This window comes from Thermobia domestica, chromosome 2, assembly GCF_964235325.1.
Source record: "Thermobia domestica chromosome 2, izTheDome1.hap1.1, whole genome shotgun sequence".
Taxonomy (NCBI): Eukaryota; Metazoa; Arthropoda; class Insecta; order Zygentoma; family Lepismatidae; genus Thermobia; species Thermobia domestica.
This window is the reverse complement of record NC_137455.1, coordinates 228,517,136-228,526,090: the sequence shown is the minus strand read 5'-3', so window position 1 is coordinate 228,526,090 and position 8,955 is coordinate 228,517,136. Positions and strand designations below refer to the sequence as shown.

Here is an 8,955-nt window from a genome sequence, read left to right as displayed (position 1 = left end):
CCATGGGACTGACACGCGAATTCCAGATGTCCGCGTTTGTCCCGGGAAACGGGACGACCCGTGGGACTCCAGCGGGAGTCATGCAGGAAGAATCCCGTAGGAAACCAGAGGATATCCTCAGGCAGAACCACGTACGCGAATGGGATAATCCCGGGACGATCCCGTGGGACTCCTGAGACATCCGTGAAATCCTGATGAGAATCCTACGGGACTTCAAACGGAAGCTCATTTGTAACCGTGTAGCATTGCACCAGAAATGACGATGTGAATCTATTGACTGTTTTCAGGCTCTGGTTTCAGATTTGCAAACACAATGTACAGTGCAAATCAAACGGAATATGTATTATTTCACGTGTAGCTACTTGAGAGGCGCCTTTGAAAAGCCAGAGCCTAAAAATAACCAATAGCTTCACTCTGTAATTACCGATAGAGCTATCGTGCAATACCACAGGGTGGCCTGTACATGAACTTCCGCTTCAAAGTCCCAGTGAGTCCCGTCAGGTACATATTTATAGGCTATAGGCAGTGGCGTATTTACGATTTTGTTTCGGGAGGGGCTTTGCTATCTTTCGGGGGGGGCTTTCTCTGGAAATGTGAAAATTCTGCAAGATATTTCATTTACTTTACTATACTAAGTAAGATTTCGGGGGGGAGGCTTAAGCCCGGAAGCCACCCCCCTAAATACGCCACTGGCTATAGGTAAACATTTCAAAAGCAAATGTTTGACTCGTTGACTTGCACTCTCTATTACCGCAGTAACGTTTCCAATGATATTAGCTATGGTTAGGTAAATTTAAATTTCGTGAGAAAATATATCAATTGGTGCCTTTGGACAATCTCCTTGTTGGCGGGATAAACTGCAAAATGTAGCCAGTGGATGCTTGACGCCACATTGTATCATCATCAAATCCTTCAGACGTCTTCCTTGTGACAAAGTGATCTGTACGATTCAACATAGTCATATATGGGACTATGCGAAATAAGAGCGAAGATGTAGCTATTTACAATATATAAGTTATCTGCATATAGTATTTTTCCACATTACTTGTAATAATAACTAACTTAGTGTTGTTCAGCTGTAAATTTCTCCTCAAGAGATAGAAAGAAAATAAGAATGGAACATGATTCAACTAGGGAAAAAAAAACTGCCTTTTCTGAAACATGAACCTAATTAATCATTAATAACCGAAGGTCACGTTTGGATCGTAGTTATCTAGCATCTGTGTAGCAAAGAAAGATATGCTTAATAAAACAAATGGGTTACACACGTACAATCTTTTATTCAAAAGCTATCATACATGAAGGGATTTTTTCACCCTTTCAAAATATACATCTAGGGTTTTATAATGTGAGCATTTGCATGTTCATCCCGGCTTCAGTCACATCGCACTTTATGTGTATTCATTTGCCTGTCAACATCGCGCTTTGTTCATCCCCTTTCCCTACAAAATGGAAAAGGAAAAAAATTCTGTTAAAAGACGAAGTGAGTGCAAATATTCATAAAAAATTAGCCACAGAAAAATCTAATAATTACGTTAAATACGTATGGATGTATGGAAAGTAGTAGGGAGATGACACTTGTTGGAATTACTCGCTTTATTATTATGATCCAGTCATAAGACAATGAGACCTGTTTTGCTTGAATTGAAAAATCTTTTCGCTAGAAATATGTAAGTACATGTGATGCTGCGAATCAGTCGCGCTTCTGACAAGAAGTGAATATAATACTAAGTATTAATTATAAACCAACAACGAACTTTAAAAAGCAGAGAAAGCACACCAAGTTTGGATTTAGTCCGCATAGCGATGAATATGTAAAGTTAGCCTTTAAATCAGTAATCAAGCCAAAAGGCAAAGACAAGCAACATAGCTAACTGTCCAGGCCAATCGAGGCACACACACATTCCAGTTCGAGCTTTGGATAATGATGTTTGTCTCTTTTATTCATTGTTGAACATTACTATCCCTTGACGTAAGTAAAAAGTTGTTTCAATGAAAGAAAAAAAAAAAACTCTATCCATTGAATTCATTTACTTTCTTTTGTATCAGATGTCATGTAAAAAGTGGAAAACGGAACATATGAAGCCAAATTACTAGCATTACTTTGTTACAAACCTTGAGATAGAAGTTAGAAAGGAGCAACTAAGTAATAAACAAAATACAATATTGATACAAGTATTTGCAATGGGATGACCAAAAATTACCCGAACCGTACAAAAAAGAACAAGATTTCCGCTGGACACACACACACATACACACACACACACACACACACAAACACACACACACACACACACACACACACAATGAAGATAATGTGAATCAACTGTGGTGTAGAACAGGGTGTCTACTGGTACTTGAAATACTGGTATTTGATTTTCTTACTGGAAATATTGGAATGTACTGGAAATTATTGTCTAATACTGGAGAAATATAAAGATTTCCTTTGAGACCCTTCAAGATGGCAGTCCCATTATCTGGGTGTAGGTGATGATAAAATTAATTGGTCAAACATTGAAAGAACTTGGTAATTCGAGAAAGAAAATCAATAGTGTTTCCTTTTTTTTTTAACCCACTAGTTTCTATGCATTCTTTCCATCAGAATATTGAAGAACTAGCTTTATCAACACATTTTACAGCTTCTTGAATATCATAGTATGCCTTTTTTTTATCCAGGGTGGTGTTTTGAAAATTTGTAAGTCAAGAAGTCAACTCCAGTAAACACCCTGTAGAATCCGGAAGGACGATCGCCCCCAAGCAGTCTTTTGGCATGTTTATAGTTTATGTGAAAGTATATCGTGTAGGATTTCTTGGGACATGGCAAAATAACATTAAAAACGAAGACTGCCTGACCTGTATGAAGATAAAAATACAGAACTATAATAATTACAATAGCCATCTACACTATTTAAAAGTCATAAAACGTATTTAGTAGACACATCCCACTTCGTAAATGGGTTTCCATGCCTATCGCGGGTGCGTTACACATGCAAAGAGAGTGTATTATTAATTTTACAACGACTTTTCTTAACTATTAAGTAGGGTCGCACAATGGTGTCTTTGGTGCGACATCAACAATACATTACATTATAATACAGAATAATTTTATGTATTATAATTGATTGCTTGAAGCTTCCGTTCACCACGTCGACTAAGCAAGAGCAAGCAATTTACAAACCTAAAAGTGTCAATATGTTACTTACGTTTCTCTCTTTTCATTCTTTCCGTTGCGTGACGAAGCCAGCTTTGAACTGGTCTTTTGATCTCAGCATCTGTAGCAAATTTGCTGGACGCGTGTTGCCTCACTGTCTCTGGAAATATAATATTTCTGAATGAGAAAAACTGGCAAATTTCTGCAATAGATACGTGTTATAACAAGAAGGAATATGAAATATAATATTCGACATGCATTTCAATAGGTGAAATGAGGTTCCAAAAGTTATGGGATACAAAGATAATAGGTCTATTGTGCTATGCCTTCTCGAGCATGGCGAGTGCAGCAACTTGGAATGGCATGGACTCGACAAGACTTGGAATGGCAAATCACTATACAGATTATTGAGGTGGGCGAGCTTTTTTTTTTATTATTTTTTTTATTTATTTTTTTTTTTTTTTATTTAACAGAACTAGTCCCAGGTATTTGGTGACCGAACTTGGCAGGATCATAGTCGACTAAGTTTCAGAACTAGAAGTTGCGAAACCTTATTGGCTACATCCACATCTTATCAATTGGACTTTTCAGTTTTAATTTTAAAGTTCCAGCCTTTTTTAAGAAATAAACGTCGGTTTTAGCGAACTGGCTATTATACAGTGACAATAAAATAAATTTTAACACCATGTGTGTTGATTTCCTCGGGGTTTTCTCATTTCCTTACATTTCTTTCATTTCACCATTTCACTTATTATTATCATCAGTCTCCTTTAGCCTAGGGCATAACCCTAGGAAAATTAATATGCAAAATATCTGCTTATGAAAAATCACACCGGCACGATTAAAGCGGGAGCTTTTCGATGTAAAATATATATATACCGCCCAGCTCTGTACTGAAACTGGACAATCCAGATTCACAGAATACTATCCGTATTAGAATAAAGTGAAGTGGGCGAAGCCCAAATTCTGTTGTTCCCTAGTAAAAAATCAGATTGTAATTATGCTAATGTACTGATTGCACCAAACCGAACAAGGTGCTTTGTACGAAAACTTGTATTTTAAGCGCATGACTTAACTTTATTACGTCATTTTTATTGATGTCTACTTTCGGAGCAGCCTTTTATGTTGTGAAAGGGCTCATCAACCTCCTGTTGCATAAGGATGTTAAGGCTACACAAACTTAGTTATATGTAACCTAAATAAATAAAGAAATCAATTTGAACAAAAAGTAACAATGTGAAAACAATATGGTTTAATCAAATTCTTTTCTTTCGACAAAACATGGTTTCTGCCAACCCTGGCAATAACAAGGATTTATGAGCAGTAAGCACAATACGTTGTAGCTTTCCATTACTTTTACATCCAACACCGCCTTCCATCACTCACTGGCGGGTGTAGGACAAAAGCTCACTAGACCTTTTGTCTAAGCTGACTAAATATATAAATAAAAGAAACACATGACTGGGATAGTCATCCATATTTTTCGATTATATTTGCGAATTACCACTTTTACGTAAATCACACCGTGCAGATTAAGAATAAGGTAACATGTTCCAGCCAATATTACCCTTCACAGATATTGTTTTTCTCTTTTCCTCCTCTTTTCAGAATACTACCCTCGCTCAGCTTTTACAATTTGAGTTACTGCAATACTTTTATCTTTTCTTATATTACAAATCGTTGTTATAAAAAATCTAAACTAGTATATTTTAATATATTAGCATTAAATTAGGTTTGCGTATTTTGCGAATAAAATATAATAAAGTGCGTGAAGAGTGAAGTTGCCTAACTGGGATGGCATTTAGTATTTCCCCCAACTCGATCCATGGAACTGGTACTGCAGCTTAGTGAACCATTGTGCTAATGAAAGAAAGAAAAAAAACTGCGGGGTTTCTCACCCCTTTCGCTCGCTCAGCTATATTTCGTAACGCAACTAAGTCACTTTTTTTCAGGGTTGGCAAAAACCATGGTTTTTATTGAAAAAACCAAAAAAAAAACGTTTTTTTTTGGTTTAAACCAGGTTTATTTGGTTTAAATAATTTGCTCTATATATTCATATCATATATGGACAGAAATAAGTTTGTTTCGCCTTGATGTTATTATGCAACAGCCGGGTTATGCTGGAAGGGGTCACATAAGCTTAAAGCGGAATAAAAACTGCTTCTCGAGTTACATCCGATAGAAATTGTCCTCCATTTGAACTCGGAACCAGGACTAATTGGCCACAAATGCGATACGTCTGCCGACTCACTCACGAAGGAATCCTGATAAAAATACGTTGTACTGATCTTTACATGCTTCTTAATATAGCTCTCAAGAGTCATTTCGGAAGGACAAAAAGATAAACAGTTGCACAAGTGAGACCATTATACTGAATTACATATGGACAATTTCAAAGTACTACGGAGTACAGAAGAACTAATTTAATTCAAGTTAGTTAACAACGACTTATATTGGTGACGACTTAATTTGCATATCACAAAGATACGAATTATTTGGGTCCACTTTGGCTCAGACTCATTTATACATAAATAGATATCGAAGATACTTCTCATTTCACTAAATGCCTCTCGTGGGGTCTGTATGACCCTTCCCCCCCACACACACACAAAGTACGGAATTTCGATGTATTTTATTAATAGTAAACATTGAAACAAAACAATATTTAGAATGTTTCTTTGATTGCAATTAGGCCTACATAACAATAATAACTACAAAAAAAAATCACAAAACAAACATTTATAAACTTACATAAAAAGAGTTGCTTTTGTAGTATAATCTTTTTGAGTAATGAATGGGGAATTTAGGTCTGAATATAATACGAATAATATACGGGAGTGAAACGTGATAACCCACAAATGTGTGTTCATCAAGATTTTACAAACACTTACACTTTTACGAACATTTTCGTTTTTTGGTTTAAACCAGTTTTTTTTTTTTTTTTTTGAAAAAACCACCTGGCTTAAACCAGCCAACCCTGCTTTTTTTTAAAAATCAAAATCACTACCGTAAAAGACTGGAGGAGAAACAAAAAGCAACCCCCAAATTGAATTTCATTAAGACTTTAGTTCTTCGCATAAAATCTTTCGTCACTGGTGCCTGATAACCCGAATCACGCTTCACAGTCTCGATATTTGGAAATTCTAACCTTTCAACCTCCGTTGCGTTTTGAAGGGGTTCGGCTATTATTTGTAGTTGTAAGTCGCAAATATGTTCGGGGGGCTTCTAACCCCGTTCGCTCGCTCAGGTAGACCTGCATTTCGTAAAGTAAATAAACCACTTTTAATTTAAACATTAATATAGTGGAGAGATGTAACTCAAGCTACGTAAAAAAAAAAAAAAAAAAGCCTCCACAGTAGCCTTTAAACTGTTTCATTGCATCGTCTTTGCAAATTTCAACACTATGATGAAATTTGCATGAGATACGTCCGGTTAAAATTTGTAAAAAGGCAGATTCTGCTGCGCTGCTTTTAAGTGCAACACTGTTGTGTTTGCTTAAGTCACTTCACAACAGAAAAGAAACACAAAACATATGATGAAAGCAGTTTTAATTGAAAATAATCCATGTTCATCAATTTCGCTAACTAACACCTTGGCGGGTTAACTTTAGCAGACGGCTCTACCAAAAGAAAAATTTATAGGTCGAAAAATAGTGAAACGGTAATATAATTGTTTAAACTCATAAACCATATGGGGCCGCGGTGGCTCAGAGGTAGAGCGTTCATCTCTGGTGCTTGGGGTCCCGGGTTCGATCCCAGCTCGCGCCAAGTGAACTCTGTGGTGGACAAACACCGTGTGCGTGGGTTTTCTCGGGTTCTCCCGTTTCCTCCCACTTTCTTCATTCCACCATTTCATTCATTTCTCATCATCACCGTTTCCCATAGCCTCGGTGCACAATCGTGAGACGTTAAAATAAATATTTCATTTCATTCAATTTCATAAACCATATGTGGGAGTAAGTAACATAGGAAAGTATATGTTATGGTGGAACTATTTGCTAAGGCAGAAGGCGGCTGAATACAAGTTAGGAACGAGATGGTAAGTGTTGTATCTGAAGATTTGGGAAATGGTTAGAAACAATGGTTGCAGTGCAAAGGCAAGGTTCTAGATTACTGGTCCCCCTTCCCATTGAGCAGTAATAAAGACAGAAAACAACGTGCCCTGCGGGGCTCTAACCCGCCTTCACTCGCTAACGCTCGCTCGGCAATACTGTATAAGTTAAATGTATAAACTTTAGTACAGAAAGAAATCTACCCATCTACTAATCCACATCGGGGACCAGTAATCTAGAACCTTCCCCATGCAAATCATGTGTCACTTCAAAGGTAGAAAACAACTTGCCCTGCGGGGCTTCTAAGCCCCTTCAGTCGATCAGTTATGTAGCGTTTTGTAACACTAGTGCTCCAAATCTAGTAAAAAATAACTAGACAATATTTGCTCATCTTCGCTTTACCACACATATCTTAACAAAATCCCAGAGGCTGGTGCTGGACACTGAATGGCTGCTTATCAGTTTGGTACATCAACAATGCAGGTTTTATGGTAAATCAGTTTGCGTGCTTATTCTTAAACTGTACGCCATAATTTCAGCATGAAATAACAGTGTGAAATAAGAGTAAGAAGGTTTTAGATAATTATTTGAAACATAAAAAGTGAAAAATATTTTAAAAGATTCCGACCTATTGTAAATCTGCCCATTTGTTCATAGCATTCCTGCTCTGTTGAACTTTAAACATTGAGTACTACGGCTGTATGATAACCATTTCATCATTTTTTTTACAACTAGAATAACAACAACTCTTTTTTTTTAAACCACTAAAACTTTCATTTCACACACTTACCGAAATCAAGACTAAAATCTGTTGGAACACTTAATATTTCACTAACATCAACCACTGCGTCACCGCTGAACCTCACGTATTCCCTCCAATACCACAAACCACAATGCAATTGTGACAAACAAATGACGGTTCCGAACGCGCACCACAGCACTGAGGACCAGGCGAAATTTTATGGTTTATATTTTCTTTTCTGCAGATTTTTAAACATATTCTTTTATTATGAGAGAAATACGTATAATTTTGTGAATTTCTATTTCCCGTTGCTAGTGGCCATCCTGCGGGACAACCGTGGGATTCCCATGCATATAGACCCATGCCTGTCCCAAGCGGGACTTCCCTGGGATTACCTATTTATATCCTGGATTTTTTAGGATCGTTGTGGGTCGTACGGGATCATAATGGGACGTCCCGTGGACTACTTGTGCTATTAGGGGAATGGCGAAAGAAGCCTTTAAGAAGAAGAAAAGTCTGTTTTGTGGGAACCTGAAGAAAGAGTTGAGAAAAAGACTCATAAAATGCTTCGTGTGGAGGGTTGTACTGTATGGGGCGGAAACGTGGACATTACGTAAAGGTGATGAAAATCGACTGGAAGCCTTCGAAATGTGGGTATGGAGAAGAATGGAAAGAATTAGTTGGGTCGAGCGCAAAACGAATGAGAGAGTGTTAGAAATGGTGGATGAGAAAAGAACACTTTTAGATATTATTAGGAAGAGAGAGAGAAACTGGTTGGGACATTGCCTAAGAAGAGATTGTATCATGAGGGTAGTGATGGGCAGTGGGAATATTCCCGGTGGGAAGGAATTTAAAAATGGGAATATTCCCTGGCCTATAAATTCCCGGGAAGGAATTTATTTCAATTTCTTTATCTTCCAAATTATAAGAACCATATGGCTAATTACTTTATTTTAATATATTATGATTTACTTCTAGGTTTGAAAGAATTTGGAGCTTAAAAAATTTAAA

At 37.1% G+C, this 8,955-nt stretch overlaps 1 long non-coding RNA gene across 1 annotated transcript; it reads right to left on the bottom strand.

The window, feature by feature from the left end:
- Positions 1 to 1,260: 1,260 nt before the first annotated feature.
- On the bottom strand, positions 1,261 to 8,151 carry LOC145678395 (uncharacterized). Its single transcript, XR_014130373.1, has 3 exons — positions 7,993 to 8,151; positions 3,204 to 3,311; positions 1,261 to 1,442 (listed from the first exon to the last, which is right to left on the bottom strand). It is a non-coding gene; the product is annotated as an uncharacterized LOC145678395 (long non-coding RNA).
- Between the last annotated feature and the right edge of the window lie 804 nt (positions 8,152 to 8,955).